Source organism: Geospiza fortis, unplaced genomic scaffold, assembly GCF_000277835.1.
Source record: "Geospiza fortis unplaced genomic scaffold, GeoFor_1.0 scaffold1, whole genome shotgun sequence".
NCBI classification, from domain to species: domain Eukaryota; kingdom Metazoa; phylum Chordata; class Aves; order Passeriformes; family Thraupidae; genus Geospiza; species Geospiza fortis.
In genome coordinates, this window is record NW_005054320.1 from 2,464,218 (window position 1) to 2,483,804 (window position 19,587).

Genomic DNA, 19,587 nt, shown 5'->3' on the forward strand with positions numbered 1-19,587 from the left:
CCCCCCGGCTCCTCTTTTCTCTGCGGCCGTCGGGGCCGGGACCCAGGTGGGGACCGCCCCGGACCCTCCTCGCTTGGCGGGGCGAGGTGCTCCCCGTCCGGGGCCGGGGGTGGAGGCACGTCGAAGGGATCCGGCCAGGTGCAGACTCTCAGGCCACCTGCACTGCTATGATTCGGGTTTCCTCAAGGCTGAGGCCTAAAATGCGTTTCACTTCCAGGGTGATACAGGGGAAATAAAAACAAAACAAAACAAAACACAAAAGCCAAACAACAATCCCCGAGGAATTAAGCAGTCGCGGGAAGGCAGGGAGCAAAAAGGAAGGATGAACGGGGGAAAAATAGAAAATTTAAAAAATTAGGGTAAAAACGGAAAGAAAAATAAAATTACAATAAACAAGGATGAAATAAAATAAAAATGTTTTTTCCCTCTTTCCCCCCTTTTTCTCTCTCGCTCTTTTTTTTTTTTCTTTCTGTGTGTGTGTGTGCGTGCGTGTGTGTGTGTAGTGAATTCCCCGCAGATCCGGCCTGGAAGTTCCCAGCTCTTGGAGTTAAGCCTCTTTGTTACTTCCCTTCGTTTGGGGCATCTTTGTGTTTCCCCCCGCCTGCTCCACTGGAGACCGCGGTGAGTGAAAGAGAAGGGGGCCCGGGCCTGGTGGCCCTGGCGAGGGACTTGGGAGGATGCACGGTGGTGGCGGGCGATGGGGCGCAGGGCTTTCACCCCATCCATCTTCAGGCAGCGGCAGAGTTTGGGAAGTTGGTGTGGAGATGTAAGGAAGGGGGTCTGACCAGGGATGTAGGATAGGTGACAAGGGAGTAGTGGAGACCCGCTGGTCCCCGCCGGGACGGCGCTTGTTTTGGCGCAGGCAGGTGAGATGTGGGGGGCTCGGATGTTTCCCTCCAGCTCTTCCTCGTCGGCGGCTCGCCCAGAGCTAATGGAGGGCCCAGGGCACGCACACGCTGCCGGGCTCCCTGGAACTTCCCCAGCAGCCTGGTCCACCACCTTGCCCCGTCCTCGCTGCCGGCTGGGCGAGGAGGCACGGTGAGCAGTGAGGGAGAAGGAGAAGCTGCGCAAAGTAAGCCGCAGATCCATCCTCCATTGCTCCAACTCTTGTCAAAAGCTGCTGGGAGTTTACAGGCAAGAGCTGTCTCTGGCAGATGCGAAGGCATTTCGGTTTGTGCTCTGTGAAGGGGCTGCTGCTGCACCAGAGAAAAGCGGGAGTGGGTAGTCTGTCTGTTAGTAGAAATTTTGTCCTCTTCAGTGACCGTAGAGTTTTTAACGCTGGTGCAAGGATGAGGAGTGATTTGGGTCAGGGGAAGCAATTTTCTGCCCGGCAGTGGGATGTTGTGGGTTTTGTGCATGCATGCCTCCTTGCTTGGACTGCAACTTTGGCAGATCGTCTGGATGGTGCCTGTAAATAGAAAATGTGTTGGGGAGAAAGTGGGATGCTGAATTTGTAGCTGTGTCCAAACAAGACTTTTTCAAGAGCTCTGAAGGTACTTTGGAAAATAATACACTTTAACCAATACCCCCAACTGGCAGAAGGTACTTAATACAAATCTGTGTTTGGGCATTTCCCCAACTGATTCTGGTACCCCAAGTGTTATTTCACTGGCATTGTGTGAAAGGCAGTTCACATCTTTAAAGATGGTCTTTTTTGTCCTTGCTTGTTTTAAAGAAACTCTCTTGACCTCTCTGCAGCATTATGTGAGTGGGATAACAGGAATCCATACACACACTCAGAGACCACATGTAATTCCCAGCATGTCTTAAATGTTTTTCTTGGTGCCCAATTCTCTTAATTTCTACATCTCTACATTTCTACAATTTCAATTGCTACCATAGTGTCTTTTTGATATGTCCATTTGCAATCTGCTGTTAAAATTTCTTTTCCCATGGGCTAAAAAACTACCATGGAAAATATTAGAAGAATGTGGGCATTTTGAAAGTAGAATTTTATAATTTTATCTTAGTTTTCTTTTGAAACTAACTGACTTAGTGTGCTTGCAATTAAGAGGAGGGTTCCTCCATATTTATGCCTATGTACTTATATGGCAGACACTTTGAATTTATGGACTGAATATTGAGGTTCATGTCGTGGGGAAGGATTTCAGCAGAAACACACAATGGGTTTGCAGTGGAGATTTGTTCTGTTTATTTAAGTGACCTAAAGAAATGAAGGTGAAATAAATTCCCATGCTGCTAGGAGTCATGTGGGGATCTTCTGAAGTAAGTAGGACAATTAGGAAGAGCTGTGAGCTTCCTGCTGGGTGCATGATATTCTCTTACAATAAATAAATGGAGTTTTGTTCCAGGTCCTTTGCTTAATTCTCCCCTTCAGATACAGGGACTCATCCTGCATATTCCAAGCAGAAGGGGTCCCAATAGGTGTTTGCTGTGAGGGTTGAAGTCAGATACAGTGCAGTCCTCCCTGCTTCCTGCTGGGGAATGTGAGGCAGGTTCATCTGAGCGGTGCACAGACGCTCTGTGCAGCTGGGAAAGGCAAGGTCAGTTTTCTCCCACTCATACACACACCCCCACAGGACCTTTATTTGAGAGATATCCCAGTACAAGAATCTACACATTTCTTCTCTGCTTGGCACAACGAAGAAGCATTGGAGCTGCATGATTCTGCATGTGTGTGCTCCAAACTTACATGTAAATTGTATGAGTTCTGTGTATCCTTGCAGTCTGAAGAAAGCAGCTTTTCTTCTACTGACATGATGCAGAAGCACAGACCGAGAGGTTCTTTGAGATTGCAAAGTGAAACCCAGTGTCTGGTGTTTGCAGAGGTCTTTCCAGCCCTCAGAGGGTGAGACTCCTGGCTTGGAGGTTTGCTCCATTGAAGGACAGGTGAATCATTGCTCAGTCCACTTCACTGCTTGCAATTCTGCTATGTCCTCAAAACTAACAGCAGACAGATCCCTCCAAATCTTCAGTACCAAGCTGGCAGCCCTGCAGTACCTTCATGATGCTGGTGTAGCTCCTCCTGGCTTACTAGGGCCAGCAGAATTGCTTCTTTGGAGCCAGCTGGAGCCTCCTGCCGAGCAGGAAGCATCACGGGTTGGGCTATGAAGCAAGCAGCCTGCTTTGTCCCCATACTCCCCAGTGCTGCAGTGCAGAAAGTGCCTTTCCTGAGTTAAGAAAAGTTACTCATTTAGGGCAGACCTGATTTTTTGTAGTTTCTTGTGATTGTTAGTGAAGCACTTGACTGAAACACCGCCAGATCTACCTGCCAGTGTTTCCTGGCCTATTCCTGAACCACATGCCCTTAGGAGCACAGAAACCTTGCAATTTGATAACAAGCATAGGAAAAAAACCAAATATTGCTTCTCCTACCTGGGCTGTGGGAGGGAACATGGGTGACAGGACAGGAAAGGCACTTCAGTTGGAAGCTTGTGTTGGGAAGTGGAGGTGTTTGGGCTGGGTCTTCAGCCCATGCACAACATGCCCTATTTTGAGCTTGAATTTTCTCCACAGCCCTGTGCCTTACTGTTCCCATGCAGAAAATGGAACTGTGCTGATGGGTTGAGCACTGGGAGGAGAGGCAGATATTACTCTCTATGTTGGCTCTTGCCGGCTGACCTGTGCCTATTCTCACGTCTCTCAGGACAGAACTCAGGTGCATGGGGAGAACCCTCTCTGTTCTGCTGGGCCTCCTCAGGACTGGCACAGGGCTGGAGAGGCACCTCTGTGCCTCCAAAATCACTCTTTTCCCAGGCAAAGGCAGGCTGTCTCCCAGCACCCCACCTTGTCTGCCTCATGGAGCTGGGGAGCAATGACAGGGAAAGGTGTGCTGGGGACCATGCTGGTTGTTTTAGCCCAGGTTGGCCGGCAGGTGGGTTTTCAGAGACTTGAGCTCAGCTAGCTGGGCTCAGTTTAGTCACTCAGCCTGCAAGGTGTTGCAGCAGCAGTAGGCTGAGGTAACTCGAGGTTAGTAAAACTTCCTTTGGCAGTAAATAATGGTGGGCTGTTCATTTTAATATCTGATGCCGAGTGCCTCAGAGACATGAGGCACATTTCCCTTGGACTTCTTTAATGTGCAGAGGTGACTTTGATATATTAATACTGGCATGTTATAGACCAAGGCTTGCAGATCTCTTGGTTTAAACCGTTACCTCCCGGGCTAAAAATCTGCAGTGTGAATTCTGCAGCTAGGATGGGATATCCCACAAGGAAAAAGTTCTCTTGCAGGATCTTCAGAGACTTCCTGTTTCTGGTTAGACTGAAAACATCCTGAGGGAAAAAAACCTGCTGCTGTATGTTCTGGTGCTCCTGTGGTCAGTCTCAGTTTAAGAAGTTGTTATGTATTCCAGTTCCTAGGCCACAAGAACAATTTAAGGTGAATAATGACTAAATGAATTGCAGGTCCTTAGGTGGAATGGGGGTGAATATCATCCTTCAGGTTTCTAAATGTACTTTGGGAAATTGTTCAATGCAAGGTATTGCGTGCTTCTTTTTCTGTTTCCTGATGCTGGGTTTATTTCCCCTTGGCTCCAAATGATACGACATCATATCTGCTGCTTCACTGGCTGAACACAGTGCTTGAAGCCGGTTCTCTGGAAGGAATGCTTGCAGAAAGGGAAGCTTTCAAAATTTGCTTTGTATGCATATTTGTGTGTAAGTCTTCTAAAATCTCTCCACAGGAGCGTGTGCTCCAGCAACACAGCTGTCTGAGTGTCCATGGGAAGCTAAGACAAAAGGAGTATGGATGCAGTGGAAGCAACTTGGCTGAAAAGCTCAGAAGGATATTTATTGCAGGGAAAAGAAACCACTTGGTGCTCACACAGTCCCAGAGCTGCTGCAGGCAGTGCAGAACTTTCTTAAGCTGTTGCTCCATGCTTAAACAGGGAGCAACAGATCCCTGCCCCGAGGATGTTACATGCTCCTTTTATTAAAACGGCCTCTCTTCCCTGCAAAAGGACAAATGGGATGGGAGGCTCAGCTCTGGGATGGGAGCCTGATGGGGTTGGTAGTGGAGCACCTGGACTGGGTGCCTGTGAGGGGCTCTGAGCACTGCCATTGTGTGTTGTAGGAGCTCTTGAGTAAGAGGCAGTGCTGTTTTGTTTTAGCTCTAGTGGCATTGATGGAGAGAAATGTGCATCAGGGAGCGTGTGGGACGTGCTCGAGCTTTTTTGCCCTCCTTGTGGGCAGTGTGCCAGCACAGAGGTGAGAGCCAGACTTTTTCCTTGCTTTTTGCTCTGCTGCTCTTGAAAGGCTGCTGCCCTGTGTCCCGTCATCTTCTCTGAGCAGCCATTAGATGTGAGGATGGTGACTGTGCCTTGTGCCTGTGCAGAGTGCTGGAGGCTTGCTGGGCAAAGTCCACACCACACTGCAACATGTTGCCCCTATGGAAACCCACCATTGTCAGGTTTGCGGAGGTTTTGGGCTGCGGTGTCTGTAGATGTGTGTGTGAAAGCCAGATGGTGTTTTGGAAAGCGATCATTTTTCATTAACTTCTGTGCCTGGCAAAGGCAGTAAATCTTTTCACCCTGAGCCCTGCAGCAGCAATAGCATTTCAGCTCTCTCAGGTCCACTCTGGCAGAGAGATTAGCTAGCAGGTTGTACTTTCATGCACAACCATAGACCCAGGGCCCTGCCAAGTGCAGGGATGTGTTCACTGCTTGTAATGTCAGCGAGTCTGAACAAGCTTGTATATCTGAAGACTGTGCATCAGTCTGCCTTCAGATATATGTCCTTCTGTTGTTCTTTAAATCATGAGTGTAGGGGAAAAGGGTGTAAAAATTCCTGTCAGAACTGTGTTGTCAGCTTTCAAATACGAGAATGAGGTTACTTTTTATTTTCTTTTTAGTTGACAGAAGGACAGATTAGACAGACCCCAGTGAATTAATGTGTTGGGTTTAGTGTTGTTTAGAAAGCCTGTGATAATACAAACATAGTGAGGTAGTCTTTGAGAAATACACCTCAAGTATGGATACATTAGCCTGGAATACAGCATTTATTTGCAAAATTCAGCTTCTTCTAGTAATGTCACTGTAATTTTTCCTGGTAATTTTAGGGAGAGCAGCCACCTTGCTTAGTGATGCCAGTGTTTTAGGGTGCAAGCCTGGGATGTGAGGGCAGCTGTATTTGATTCTCCTCTACACCACAGATTTCCCCCCAAGTTGGAGCAAGTTGCTCTTTGCCTCAGCTCTCCACCTGCAAAACTAAATGGCACTTCCCTGCCTCCTTGTGGTGTTGAGGATAGGTCTGCTGGAGATCAAGAGGGACCATAGATTTGCTGGCCCTCAAAAGCCTCTTGGATGAGAACCACAGTTGGTTTCAGCAGAGAGCCTCCTGCGGCACTGAAAGCCCAGTGGGCAGCTCCTGTGGTTGCCTCTGGGGACGTGTGCCCCTGCTTGCTAGGTGGATGGGGGCTCTCTAGGGAGTGCAGGATGCTTTTGGTTTGGAGGGCAGGCTGGTGTGCAGCTACAGCAAAGGCCCTCTCTGAGCATGACCCTTGGGGAGCCTGGCGTAGGTAGCAGCAATGCAGCTGCAGCGAACTTCTGGCTCCAGCCAGTGGTGGTACAGAGAGGCCATTGTAATCCTATGTGCTGTACAGTGTACATCTCAACAGGCTAAGTGGCTCCAGGGTTGGTTGTTTTTCTTATTTTTCCCCTCCTCCTCTCCATCCCTTCAAATCTACTTTATGAAGTTCCTCCCCTTAAATTGAAAATTTGGCCTTATCTTCAAAGAAGCCCTTTAGTGCCAAGCTTTTAAAGGTGGGGAGGAGGCGAGAGCAAAAACATCACAGCCATTAACAGCCCAGTTGCCAGAGAAAATGTTTTTTAAAACATAATCTGAAACCTTAGTGTTTGGGAACCAAAGCCAAGATTGAATACAAGTATGGGCCTTGTCCCTAGAGAGTCGCAGTGCTGGGAGCATGCTGGCACAAAGACAGACCATGGAGCGAGGATTCTTGTGCATGCACGCACACAAATAGACACTTATTTGGAAGCCAATAGTGTTCTGGATGTTGAAGAAATTTAATCTGGTGCCTTCTGTCCCAAGTTGCTCCCTGAGCTGTAGCTGATGTGGAGAGCATTTTCATTGCTCCAGCACTTCTCTGGATGGCAGTCCCTGCTGGAGCAGGAAGATTCCTGCTATTTGTTGGCCATGGGTGGTAAAAAGGACTGTCTGGTCAGCTTCTTTAGAGCCTGCTGCTGTCAGTGTGAGATTTCTTTGGGAACCCTGAATGCTGATGGGCATATGATTTTTGTGTTTTATTTCTCCAGAAGAAAGCTGCTTGGGTTAAAACAAACCCAAGCACTGTCAGATTGAAGGGTTGGGTTTGAGTTTCAGTGTCAAGAGATGTTTTCAGAAACATGCTGGGTGGGATATTTCAAAAACACCTGGGCCGACTTTGATGGTAGAGTGAGGAGTCAATGGGACTCGTGCATTGAGACCAGCTCCCCCTCTTCACTTTTCAGTACAGGGTCATGCTTGGTGGGTTTATGGGACAGTCCTACTGTCACCAGTGTAACAGCTGCCCAGATTAGCCCTGACCACCTACTCCTGCATGGAAGGCACCCTGTTTTGTTAGCGGCTATTCAGGCATATCCTGGCTTGCAAGCACTTGAAGTGCAGCTTCTAAGCCAGAGTCATCTGGGCAGAAAGAGAGCAAGATGGCCCCAGTTAACCAGCTGCAATGGGGTTTGATTCCGGTGAGGAACACCTCATTACTAACTACTTCTGGGCATGGCTAGCCAGACCACAGCAGAGCTGTGGGACCCTTGCAGGAGGAGGGCTTGATATCTACTAGCTCTTGAGTCCCTCTGGGGACTTCCATACCCCTCAGCTGGCCAAGCAGGGTATCAGGCTTGTAGCTGTCAGGAATTTCTGCAGCTGGAGGCTTGTAGGGTGAGACAAGCCTGGGAGAAGCTGGTGCATGAAGAGCTCCTCAGAGAGGTACGCCAGCTGCTTTAGATGTGTCCATCATCACCTTTTGTCACTTCGACTTTACCTTGGGGTGTCTGGGACTGGCCTGAAGGGAAAAGATGTCTGCTTTCCAGCAGATGAGGAGCTGAGCTCCTGGTTCTGTGCCAGCTTGTGCCTGAACACCTTTGTAATGCCATAGAGAAAGAGTCCAGGGCCATGCAAGGACTGGTTGCCTTTGAGGACCTTGCTGCTCTGGGTGCCTGAGGTGCTGTAAATGTTGCAAGAGTAGTTCAGCTATTGTCATCCCAGCTCCAGATCCTGTCAAAGGCGTCTGCCCAGGCAGCAGAGAGGAGGAAGGTCTTGGGATCATGATCAACTATGCCAGATGACCATGCAGCCCATTAGTTTGATGATGGATGCTGAGAAAGGGAGGTCAGTACCAAGGTACGGAGCTGGAGCTGCTGGAGCCTGGGTGTGTTTGCTGACCCTAGAAACCTCTTGGTAGGGAGGTAGGGAGCCAGTTTCAGGAAGCCTTAGGGAAGAATGATCTGGTTTACATGGCTACAGGAAGACAAGCCAGCCCTGTGTCTCACAGGACAGGAACCAGTCTACTCCAGCTCCCACTAGAGCCGGCTGTGCTTGCCTGGCGGGGAAATGTGCAATACAGGCAATGATGGCATTGTGAAGCCTGTGGTCTTTTCTGGAAGGAAGGGTCTGCTACTTATATCATGTAGCAATTTAGGCAGGAACATAGTTGCTAAATATACAGTTGTCCTGTTTTTCTCACAATTGCCTGGGCTGCAGGTTTGGGGAGAAGGGAATAGGAGCGCAAAGACACCAACATCAAGAGCGAGTGGCAGGCTGTGTTTATCATTGATGCCTGACCCTATAATCTCCCAGGGGATAGCTTTGGGCATCCCTAACCTCTGAGCCACTTGAAAGAAGTACCTTTAAAAAAATTTCCCAAACTAGTGACCAAGCAAACAAGTGCAAATTTCATCAGCCACAAAAATGTGAGTATAACCCAGTTTTAGCATAGTTTTAGCACTGAAGTACAGGTTTCTTGACTCTCTGGATTAAAGCCTGAGAAAGGCCTGCTGTGCCATCTTCCCCCATCACCATATTCCAAAACCTAAATTACTGTTTGTATTACAGTTGTGTCTACAAGTTTTAACCAAGGTTGAGACACAGCTATGACAGATACCATGTTAACTTGTAGTGGGAGACTGTTCCTACATTCCCATTCAAAACAGTGAGGCAGATGTGAAAGAGGAGATAAAAATAGAGCATGAAAAGGACACATGTACCTTGGAGTGACTTGGCAGGTCAGGACTGCAGCTAAGTAGAGACCCCACCATGCCTGATAGTCAGTCTCATGTTCCATCTTCTACTGTGCCCTGCTCAGAAGAGGTCAAAGTCCAGTGTCAGTAAACCTTGACTGAAAGTTGTCCGCCTTGAAGCTGAGTTGTCATAGCAGAGTCTCATCTTCCTTAGCTTTCAGCTCACATCAGTGGCTACATGTGCTCCAGTGAGTGATTTCCCAAAGGGGCACTTGGCACTGCAGGTGGTGTTGGTACTGTCCTGCTGCTGTGCATGCCTTGCACTGGGGCAGGCAGCGCGTCTTGTGGAGCTGGGGAGCTGCAGATGGAGAGCAAGAGCTTGTGGCTGAAGGGAAAGGAAAGGAGCCAGTTATGTCTTTAGTTCTTTCCTGTCAGCCAGTTTTCAGCTGTGGCATCATGTTTTGAAAGGTAGCTGGAAGACGAGAGTGCCAGTGTAATAACAGTGTTTTGCTTGCAGCGTGCAATCTCAAGTTAAACCGTACCAAAGAGCTGCTCTTCCTGAGCACACTGAGCCCATGTCTGGGGACATACAGGGGTACCTGAGTGCTAATCTGAGCCCTACAGGCACAGGCAGCCCAGTAGGGAGCAACTATGTGGACACCAATGGCAGGACATGAGCAAAAACTGGCTTGATGCATTAACTGGGAACGATCTCTCAAAGAGGATAGGATTGCTTCAGTGAAACCTGAGCAGGTTCTTTCCCCACTCCTTTCTTGTCTGACTTAGACCACTGTTTGGGGGAGTGGGTGGGGATTCAGATGCATCCTCTTCTGGTATCCATTTGCAAAAAGCTGCAGGCAAACTGTCTTGGGGGACTGCTCATGGCCATGCCCTTCTACTGTCTGATTAACAGCCTGAACTGCAGTCAGAGGCTTTTTGCTCAGAGGAATGCTTTGAAACATACTGTTTTTAATGGCACTGCTGCCAAGGGCTCTTTGTGTCTAAGTGAAGGGATGACTCTTTGCTCTCTACTCTCCAGGAAGAGGAACCTATCTGTAGCAGGACTTCTCCATTTGGCAAGTGTTTTGATCTGCTCTCTGCAAGCTAAATAATTGAATTACAGAGGAGATCTCAGATGAGGTGTTTGTGCCCTTGCAGTCAGTGCCTTGGGAGTGGAAGAGTGGTGGGGAGATGTCAGACAGCTGCACAGTTATAGTTTTTTCTTCTCTGTTGATCCCAGATCACTCCCTGTGCCTGAAAGACTGCGAAGAGGTCCTAACATAGCTGCTGCCTTCACTACTGTCCAGCTGAATTAGACAGGGCACGGGATGGAAAAGGCATTAAAATGGGTTTGTGCCACCCATCCCTCCTCATGTTTACTGTGTATAATCTCTTCCTCTCTCTCGGCGCACAGCCCTTTTTCAGTTTTGCCTCAGACCTTGCAATGAGAAGGGAGAACAGGATTGCAGCTGAGGATTCTAGCGTGGCCCTGTTCCCTGCATGCATGCTGCCTCCCAAAGGATGTGTCTCTGCCAGGTCCTTGCACCCCCTTTTCTCCCTGTTTTCTGTCTTTAATTTCCCCTTCTCTGCCTGAAGTCCCAGTGCTGCCAGCAGCAGTTGCCGGGGCTGAGAAAGGCTTGTTGGGCCATATCCTGTGTGCCCCTGCCCTTACTTGTTTTGGAGAAGGCTGATAAGGAACAACTAGGGGTGCCTCCCCAGGCACCAGCCCACTGCTGCAGAGGTGCTCCCAGCCCTCGCCGACCCGCGGCAAGCACAGCGCGCTGCGTGTCAGAGCGGGTCCGGGAGCCCTTGCCCGGGCACGGTGGCTGCCTGCAGACACAGGCAGGGCTGCTGCCTCCCCACAGGTTCCTCTGGAGAAATGCCGTCCTCAAAGTGAGATCCATGTCTCTCCTTCCCTTCTTTCCCTTCAGCTGGTGGATTGGGGCTCAAGGGTTCAAAGGCAACCTTTTGAAGTTCCCCACCAGCATTTCTGATCTCACAGCATTTTGCAAGCTAGGAGGGTTTTATGCTGACCTGTCTCCTTACAGGCAGCCAGGGAAGCAGGGGACATGGCATGTGCTGAGCTGCCAGCATCTGCAAGGGGCGTGTAGGAACCAGGCCAAAAAGGATCAAAAGCTGTTAATGAGCCACAGATGGTCGGCTTTATCTTGGAGCCTGGTGATTTGGGCTTCTAGAGCTTTCTGATGAAGAAATATATATGTGAGTAAAAGCTGGTAGCAGGCAAGAGCTGGGAAGGAAGACCCCAAAATAAGATCCTTAGACACATATGGGGGACCTCAAGAGATCATCTCTCCTAGAGCTCATCATGTTTTTTTCTGAAGGTCTCCTTAACTACTTGAACTACTTGTACGCTGCAAAAAAAAAGACTCATTTCCCATGGAAGAATTTTGTAGTCAATAGGTAAGACCAGCAAAGGTTTTTCTGTGGCTGTTACAGAGGAGGATCACCAGAGGCTTTGCTTGAGTACAGAGCCCCAAAGGCTGCGATAGATGTGTTCCTCTCTTGCACAGGGCAGGATGCTTCCAACAGATGTTTGTTATCGGCAAAGTAAAGCAAAGAAACAGAAGAACTTCAGCTGGCAGTAAATGCAGAGGGAAATTATAATTGTTTCCGTGTTGTGCTTGCAGAGAGAATTCTTGAAGCTGCTTTCTGTCCCATTTTAACATTTTATGTTTATATAGCTTATCTCTTTCATGAGCAACTATTAAATCCTGCAGCACGTTGTGGATGTGACTATATGAGAACAGCTTGTTTTACCCATCCTAGGGCAGAGTGTGCCAGCTGCACAACTGGATTCTAAAATTATGGAGCAGCATTTTCACAAAACTGAGTGCTCTTCTTCCTGGAAGAGTTTATTATATTTTCCAAGTTAAGAAATGGTGAATGATTTCCCTAATGGTAATTCTGAGATTGTATTTCCCTTAGATAGGTGAGTTTTCACAATTGCTAGAGGGAGAGGAAAGACCTTATTCCTTCCCGCTTCTAATGCTGCACTTGTGGTCTGTAGCAAGTGACAGTATTTAATGTAATTTGGAGGGTAGGTACTGCCTGAGCTGATCTACAGATGGCTTTGCATTGAACAGTGAAAGGTTTTTCTGGGGGTGTTTAGTGCTGTGGGACAGTCTCAGATTTCCCTTCTCAAAAAAGGCATTGACAGTCCCTGTAAGCAATTGGAGATAAATGTCTTTGAGGCAGAGGATGACTTTTGCTGAGCACCTGAGTTCTTAAAGGAGTCTCTGTACAATAAAGGAATCTAATACTCCTTATGTTCCTTTACTGGATGGTAATATAAGGATTTTTGGAAAATCCAAAGAATTCTAGATTTATATTTCCTAGTAGGCAATCAAATGACAGGGGCTTGCTGTGTCCTCCCAGAACACTGCTTGGGTGAGTCTTTGGAGAAGGCCATCTGATCTTTCCTGTGAAACATTTGCTAAAACCTCTCAAGCAAAGGTGATTTCTGCATTGAAAAGACATTCTAAAATGATAAAGCAATTCACAACACAAAAGCTTCTTAGTCCTTTGCAGCAGAAGACAAGTTAGACTTCTTCAATTAGATTATTAGCATATTAGACTTAGGTTTTAAAAATGTTTTAGGCTGAGCAGAATGCGTTGATAGATGGAAGAATAGATTAGAATCTCCTGTTGTCAACCCCAAAGCCCAGAAGCTGGTGTTAGTGTTTATTCCTGGTCTTTTTACTGCTTACAGTTTTCTCCAAAAATGACTAAACATATAAAACAAGGATTGGGTTTGGGGTTTGAGGTTTCTTTTTTTCCTTCCCCTGTTCTGGGCCAGATTCTGACCACAGTCATGTATTTGGTTGTTTTTTTTCTCTCTTACTTCCAAATGCAGTCACATAACAATAGCCTGGAAAAAAAGTACTGGAAATTATTTGTTCATGAATTTATTTCCTTTTTTGGGCTACAAGGAGTGGGTTAGCATTTGGGTAAGGAGGCTGGGAGCTCCAAGCCATCTCTTTCAGGATTGAAGAGGGTTTAAATGGGAACCATCCTGTTAAAATGAGAAGTACTGTAGAAAGGCGGCTTTTCTGGAGCAAGCATTTCCTCTGCTCCATGTGCAGAGCCTCACGCTTGGGGCACCTCTTCTCAGCTGAGCTTTATTTGCTATTTATGTAATAGCAGCTTCTGGTACAGACACTACTAAACAGGCTTTGTCTGCCACAGGCAGGCAGGGACCGACTGGAAGAGAAATGCTCCTCCTGTCTTGGGCTTCTTCAGAAGTGGGTGATTGTTTGCTTTCCTTAACAGTCTGCTAATAGGAGGTAGTGGGTGGTGTTGTCTTTCTTATTTATTTTATGTAGGATGTCATGACAGATGGTGATTTTGACTGTTGTCCTCAGCTGTAGAAACTGCTTTCTAAACCAAGCTAGCTATGATGGAGGCATTGTAGCCGGGTGATCTGTGAAAGAGGAAAGCCTATCAGAGACATTAGATTCCCAACCGATTGTGTTCTGTCATCTCTCTCCTAAGAGCAGGAAAAGAAGTGTTTTGCAGACAGGTTTAGGAAATAAATTTTTAATGTCTGGATCATAGGGTCTTGGCAGGCGACACCTCTGATTGCAGGGAAAATTAAAAATCACCAGGTGAGACAACAATGAATATGTGACTGCTGTGCTTGTCAGGAGGGTGGTTGTTAAAATATCAAACAGTACAGGCGTTGAAATCTTGATATTTTATAGATATTTCAATGGATTTGGTCCTTACAGGAGAGAAAGTAGAAGCAAGTGGAGCTTATGCATACTGGAGAGGGAACATAATCTGATAAAGGCCAGACCAGTCAGTAAAATTTTCAGATCGCAGGAAATTTCCTCAAAGTATTTATTTATTTATGGCTCTGCTGAAAAATTTTCAACCAGCTGTGTTTAAAAATATAACAGTAATGAGATACTTGAAAAAGGAGTTAATCTCTCCCTCTCTTTGACATGCTGCAGAGCACCAGCTGTAGCACAAGCAAGCCCTGGGGAATCCAAGTGGCCTGGCCATGCAGCCTGCAAGCCAAAGGCACACCTTGGAAAGCCAAACCCTGGAGGGAAGCACTGGCCTGTGGCAGGTCATGGGGATGGTGACCATTTGGCCATCCTCCAGGGGCAGCAGGTTTAGCCTTTGCAGCTCTTCAGCTCCCCAAATCTCCCCAGTTCTCTTAGATCCCAGTCACTTGTTCTCAGGGCAGCAAGACCCAGTTTTGTCCGAAGTACTGCGAGGCCTTGAACTGTCTCTGACACCCCCAATGGGGAAATGCTGGAATGAGGAGGAAGGGAAACCAAGGGCTTTTGTACTGAAGGAACAAAAAGCATGCTCTGTATGTCCCTGGGTTCAGCTGTTACAGACTACAAACCAGACTGGGTTTTTTGTTTTGCTTTTAAATGCTTCTTTAGCCAATGCGTTTTTTTTAAATTATTTTTTCTGTCTGTCTTTTTTTTTTTTTTAATTATTTTTTCTGTGTTTTTGGGAGACAGAGCCAGTCTGGGACTCTTCATTTGGCCCATCCAGCCTCTCCACAAAGCATGCACAAGCCATCTTCTCCAGGCTCATTTCCCCTAGGATTTCCTATAGCTTTGCAATGGCCAAACCTTTGTATTTGATATCAAGATGGAAATGGCAGGCCAGCTGTGCTGTGTCCTCCAGTCCTGTGCCAGCAGGGCTCAGTGCTGGGTGCAGGAACTCTGTGAGAGTAGTAAAAAATGTGTGTGGTGATTGGCAGAAATTGTTTTGAGGAAGCAGATGCCTCCTCCTCTGATGATGATGATGGTGTGGCACATGGTAGACTGGAAAGGCAAAGCATGTTAATTTTGGTCCCAGGTGGAGGATTGTGTGGAGAAGTCTTGTCTCCTCTGTGCCTACTGGTTTCAGCTTGAAAAAGAATATCACAACAGAAAAATCTCCTCTCCCTTGTTTCCTTTTTCCACCACTGGTAGGTAATCAAGATTTGGTTTTAATGACTTCCCTCCACTCTGTTTCCTCTCCCCTGCCCCACACATGCCTTTTTTATATTTTTTTATGCATTTCTTTTTGGCAGAAGTTGAAACGCAAGAAGCATTTGGACCAAGATGAAAACAGTGGAGGAGCATGTTGGGCAGTGCAGTGCTTTGTTCTGAGTTCAGGGGGATGCGAGGGGGGGACGGGATGTCATTTCCCAGATGGGGACCCTGCCAAAGATGTTCTTGCTTCAGAAAGCAATGAGTGATTTTTGAGGCTGTACCAGGCTTAACCCTTTGTTCACCTGCTTCTGCCATCAAGGGAAACAGCAAAGGCATGGACCAAAAGTGGGATGGTGTCGTGCTATGTGGCCCAGGTGATGTGAATGATCTCAAACCAAAGTCTACTGTTGTGACTAAATGCTGTCAGTGGTCTAAGGTGCTTGTTCTCCTGTTGGAAACCCTAAGGAGTAGATGAGCAGTCTGCACTTGTTTGTGAGTGAGAGTCCAACACCAGTGCCATTGTGGTTGCAAAAACGAGATCAGCATGTTCCTTACAGGGGTTAGGACTGCTGTGCCACCTCCTGTCCTGCCAGAAGCACCTGGTTGGATTTGGGATGGTGCTGAACTCTGCTTCAGTTGTTCCTATTGCAGGACAGGGAGCACTTTTGTCTCGTGATGCTTGGGAACACCTTGTTCTGTGACCAAAGGAGCCCTGCACTGCTGGGACTGCAGCAGCAGCAAGCCCCATGTAGCTTGTGGCTGTGCCGGGGACCACTGCCTGGTCATAGCACTGGTTCCTCCTGTCTGTTTTGAGCCAGGCTCCCATGTGAGAAAATTGCAAGTTTGGAGGGTATGGAGGGTGGAAAACCTCTGTAGGCACATATTTACTGCCATGTTTATAGCTCCTTGGGCTTTAAATACTGCATCGCGTAGGCTGCTGATTTAACTGCCCAAGGGCTGTTGCAAATTGAGGGTGAGAATACAGAAGGGGAGCAGAGAAGGGAAAGTTAAAGCCAGTCTGCCTCTTTATTGATGTCTCTTCCAGGTTATAAATACTTGGAGCACTTATGTCAGGACTCTAGAGGAGGTCATTTATCTCCTGATGAACAAAACTTCAAGGGTTTTTGTCTGTGGTACTGGACTGTTCCTTAGTATGGAGGTTCAGCCTTTTAAATCTGGATGGAGTTCCCCTGTGGAAGGCCACCTTCTTCCCTCAGAGTTGGAGGGAACCAATGCTGTATGCATCAAATGCATCAAGTCCCTTTGTGTCAACTCAGACAGAGTCACTATTCATCACAACTAAACCTGCAAGCCTCTTTTTCTTTGGAACCAGCAGCCTCTCTGGGTCCTTTGATCTCTCACAGTCCTTCTCTAGCTAGGAGGATGACAGCTCTCCTAACCCCCCCGTGAACCTCCTGCACATAAACACAGTCTAGGTACAAAGGTGTCAGTAATTTTGGGCTGCAGAACCACAAACTTCCTCTTCCCAGCACCTTTGCAGCATGAGAGTTTTCGATCACTTGTGCAGAATGCAGATGGCCACAAACATGCCAAGGAATGGTTATACCACCACTACTGTGGGTGCATCCATGGCCAGTGACTAATAAAAAAGTGATGCATCCAGTGCTGGCCTTGAAGCATGCCCTGTGTCTGTTACACTTCTTTCAGACAGCCAAGAGAGGTCTGATCTATAGGAAATTAATATAATGCCACTCTGGTGTCATTGTTGGGACAAGGTGTAGAAGAATAGGGGCATGTAGACAAAAGGTGCATTTGTAGGATTGCCTGTGATGGGTTTCAGCTTTATTTTTGACATGTTCCAATCTTGAATGCTTTCCCAGAGAGGTCAGCAGACCTGGTTGGAAATTCCATGTGCATGTCTTACTGCACAGCATGTCTAAACTTGCATATTTTTCATCCATTTTCTTGGATCCCTTAAGTCATCCAGGTACCCTTTCCAGCAGTCTTGTGAACCATGGGAGTGAAGCCCTGACTGATGGATAGGCACTTAGGTGGGAAGCAGAGACCAGTGTTTCCCCTCACTTGCCCAGTGCCACTAGGCACCCTTGGCTTCAGGGCTGGGATCAGCTGGTTTGCCCTCTGATCTTTGGCCCTGGTTTCTGGCTCCTCATAAGCACAGTAAATACTACTGCAGGCTTTCAGGTGAAGTGGGACTAAAATGCATGGTACCAGAGCTGTTGGGTATTGCTCACTGTCTTGTCTTGGAGGACTATTTTCAGCCTGGACTTTGTCTTTATTTCATGTGCCCAGGTAGTTGCCTGTGTGTGGTACAGGAAGGTGCCCACTGAACCACACAGACTGCTGTACTTACACCTGCCCAGTTCTGCAAATCCTATTCTAGATGAAAACATTTTGAAGGTGTGAATTTCTCGTTGTTTGTCCATCCTGGTGGTGGGTCTTCCTGCAGTGGTTCATCCCCTTGGCTTCACTAGGGCTTGCTGATGGGCTCAGTTGGCCTGTGACTGATGATCATGGGGTATTTGCAAATGGTGCCACATTGGCTCTGCTACTTCTCCTTCTCTGTTTACTTAGTTCTTGGCAGCTGGATGTTTGAATGTTTGCTTGACAAACACTTTCCCTAAGTCTCTGATTTCAGAAAGTTTAGTCTGACAAACCCCAATGAATTATCCTGTTCCCTGTTGTCAGTGGTATCTGTCTCCCTTAACCACAATATTTTGTGTGCACTGCAAATTCATATTTTCCCCTTGTTGCAATCAGCATGCCGCTCCCTGTTTGGTTCAGTTACTGAGGCAGCATCCCCAAGATGCTGACATCTGTATTTTACTAATCCAAAAATCCTGGGGCTACCAGGAAGCAGTAGAGATAATAACACTACATACCTGTCTAGCACCTTTCTATGAGAATCTGAAATTATCTGACTCATGTTCATCTCGTTAGTGCTTGTACCAGCTGGAGTTTGCTGTTCCAGTTCTTGCAGCCTGGAAAGCTGAGACACAGGGCATATTTTGTCCAATAGAGGAGGCAATTCCAGAAATGTGGCATCATGACCTCCAAGACTATGAGTTTCTATCCATCTCTGTGTTGTTAATTTGCCTCCAAAAGGGAGAGCGATCGGAGTGGGGTGGTTGGTTTTGAGCAATGCTTTATTTGCAGTGATCCATGGCTGCATTAGGTGTCTCAGTAAATTCCACCCCAAAACAAAAAAGCAATTGCAATATTTCTCCAAGGTAGCTACCTTCCTTGCCCGTGATCAGGGGTCCATAATGTAGTTCTCAGGAAGAAAACTATCTGAATACTGTCTCTTGTTGTCAGTTTGGTGGTTTGGAGTGATGCTGAGGGACAAGTGTTCATGGCAGGCCCAGAGAGGGTAAAGTCCTTACTGTGTTTCAGGGGTGGTAATGAGACTTGTGAAAACATGTCTGCAGGTGTCTGGGTGGTCAGGCTGGGCTGTTAATCCATCCAGCTGCTGGCCTGTTTTGGACAGGGTCCAAGACCAGGTAGGACACTGCTGCTTTTCTTACAGCCTCCAAACACAGCTGAGGACCTTCCAAGCAAACCTGGGCTGGTTTATGGTTTTGGGTGGAAACCACAAGCAAACCACGTCAAATCACTGGATTCTGCCCCAAACCAGGCAGAGTGCATAAGTTTCTGTTTCATTTTGCTTGGAGATGATTGGGAGAGGGAGGAAAACCTGCATGGATCCAGTGTTGATGTAAGGCCATAGGTGATCTATTCCTAAGCCTTCCAGTGCCATTCCCATGGCTAGACCAGACAGAAGGCAGGATAATAAAGAATACCTAAGCTAACATCTCCTGGGAGCTTGGGTTTAAGAGGAGGGATATTTTGTCTGAAACCCTTCCAGAAAGGGACAGTTGGGAGGGGGATTAATGCAAATGTGGACCTTCAACATATGTAATCTCAGCCGAGGTGATGGGGCAGTTGGATCAGGGGTTCCTGTGCTGTGGGGCCCTGGAGCATAATGTGCAATGGAAATAGAAACCCTAAGAAAGAAAGAAAGGGGGAGAATTGCGTGCCCTGGCGGGTAAAAGTGCATTTATGTTTCACATATTGCATCAGAACACACTAATTTTTGCCCAGGAGGGAGGTCAAGCACATGCAAAAACAGTCCAGCTTGCTAGGAAAGGGGTGTGGAAGTGTGATGCCACATAGCTCAGGAAACGTGGCTGTAGGACTGTCCCCCCCTCCAGTTCCACGCAGGGCACAAGACCCTGCAGCAGGCATGTGCCAGGGCTTTGTGCTGGAGTCACGCTCTCCCCTTGAGCCCAGGGCACCCCCGGCTCCCCAGTCTGTCCCCCTTCTCCCATTCCCTTCTTCTCTCATGTGCTTTTATTCATTCTGCAAACAGCGTATGCCAAATCCAACTTCACAGCTGGCTCTGCTCCACGTGTTTGTTTTCTATGCCTGCGCGGCGCTCGCCAGCTCCGCTTGCGCCACGGCTCAGAGGTGGAGGCAGCCGGGGGGGGGGGGGG

General features: G+C 47.6%; 1 protein-coding gene across 3 annotated transcripts in view; it reads left to right on the forward strand.

The window, feature by feature from the left end:
* Nucleotides 1–406: 406 nt before the first annotated feature.
* BOC (BOC cell adhesion associated, oncogene regulated) overlaps nucleotides 407–19,587 on the forward strand; it is a 54,368-nt gene continuing 35,187 nt past the window's right edge. For all 3 annotated transcript variants that reach the window (XR_004081676.1, XM_031056631.1, XM_031056632.1), the window contains exon 1: nucleotides 407–621. The gene's annotated coding sequence lies outside the window, so the exon portion shown is untranslated. The remainder of the gene's footprint in view (nucleotides 622–19,587) is intronic.